Consider the following 1,954-nt stretch of genomic DNA (forward strand, 5'->3'; position numbering starts at 1 on the left):
TAATATTTTTTTAATGGGTGGGACCCACTTTAAGTGAAAAGAGTCAAATGACTCTTTCTTCTCTTTTTTTTTCTCTTTCCCCAGCCTCTCTCTCTCTCTCTCTCTTTTCCCTTTCTCTTTCTCTTTTCTCCACGGCAACACACCACCACCACAAAGACCCAACCTCTGGCAACCACCATTTATGACACGCAATGGCTCATTGGATTTGCTTTGCTCCGACGACCTCAACCACCAAGCGACACTGCCCAACTCGCCGTCAATTGTTCGGATTAGTCAGTCAAAGTTTTGGTCTGTCAACTTTGACTGTGTTATCCGGCCAACTCCGACCACCCCTCGATGAGTGGCTGGTACCTTTGGAACCAGCGTGGAGAGAGGAACAAAACCCACTAAGCCATTCCGGTCAACTCATTGTTTTTCTTCGCGCGAGATTTTGGGTATCTCCGCCACTTTCCAGCGACGTTTCGGCGAGTCTGAGCACTTTTTGGATTGATGGTTCACATGAATGTGATCTACCCACCGATGTGATCATTTTGATATATGTCACGCCTACCTTCATCGATGTTTCCGATACACCACTCACTGCCGCCACCAACTGTTGTTGTGCATTGCTTGGGTGAGGTTCCGGAACTTGAAATTTTAAATATGGTCATATTATATGTCGTTGGACACAATTTTGAATAAGGAATGCAGTGATGATAATCGTTTGCTCATTTGGTGCATTAAGGAAAAGAGTGATATTAAAATTGAACTAAATCACTCTAGGATCATCGTTAAGCCCAGGAGCGTCGCTTTGGGCTCGGATTGAAAATTCTAAGGAGGTAGGGACTCAACATGACCATTGTACTTATTTCTACTCATATTGAATTGCATTAAACATATTCCAATTTTTATATTTATACTATTTTTGAAAAATTGAAAACTTAATCTGCATGTTTTCTGATCTGTTCTGAGGGCACTGAGTGCCAAATATATTTTTGTTCAATTATTTATGCAGGTTATGGTTTTTGGGTTTAATTCAACACTCTATCTTACTTCCCAAGTATTTAGAAACACTTATATTGAAAAGCCTTTAAATCCCAAACCCTAGTGTTTTCTCTCTAGAATAAACTTAGCAGCTTGGAGCCTCTGAAGAATGCTTGAATAATGAATGAAATTGTTGAGTACTAGGTCCTATTTATAGAGTTCAAGGAGTGAAACTAACCCCTTTTAAAATGAATAAATAAATGAATATAAATTGAATAAATTTGAATTTTCGATTCAACAGATGCCCAGAACTCGGTCAAAAACGTTCAAGAGCAAGTCCAAGTGGTTGAGGGTTGTTTCTAGCTCGGATTCCACGAAGTTTCAAAAATCAAACCTAGGGCCGATATATCGCCCTACCCTAGGCGATATATCACCTATACCTATGCCCCGAGCCTTCGTGGTTTCGTTCATGCGAAGTCGACATGTTTTCTGTATCTTTCGTAGGCGATGTATCGACCCTATAGCTGCGATATATCAGCATACAATGATATTTTAAACATGTTTTTTGCTCACTTTTAGTATATTTGAAGTTTGTTAAAAAAACTTTGACTGAGTAAAACGTAATCCTAACAGCTGCTGGAAGGTTCTAGAGCTTCTAGATCTATCTTTTATTAATTTATTAATCCAAAATGCTTAAATAATCAATAAACATGCTTGTGACAAGTTTCACGTTCTTATTAGTTCTATCTAAACCTTAGGTTATAATAAATAATATTTCTAGGACCAGCTATATTAATCAAACCTTATGTTATAATTAATATTTCTAAACTATAGGTTAAACTTATAAAATCAATAACTGTTTCTATGAGTTTCCAACTAAATCCTGACTTGAACTAATGTTCACGAAAACTAAAATAATACAAGCTACTACTACTACTATCTAGCTAAGTAAAATTATGAGATGTTGTAATTCTCCCCTGCTTAAAAGAAT

Source organism: Humulus lupulus, chromosome 5, assembly GCF_963169125.1.
Source record: "Humulus lupulus chromosome 5, drHumLupu1.1, whole genome shotgun sequence".
Classification (NCBI taxonomy): Eukaryota; Viridiplantae; Streptophyta; class Magnoliopsida; order Rosales; family Cannabaceae; genus Humulus; species Humulus lupulus.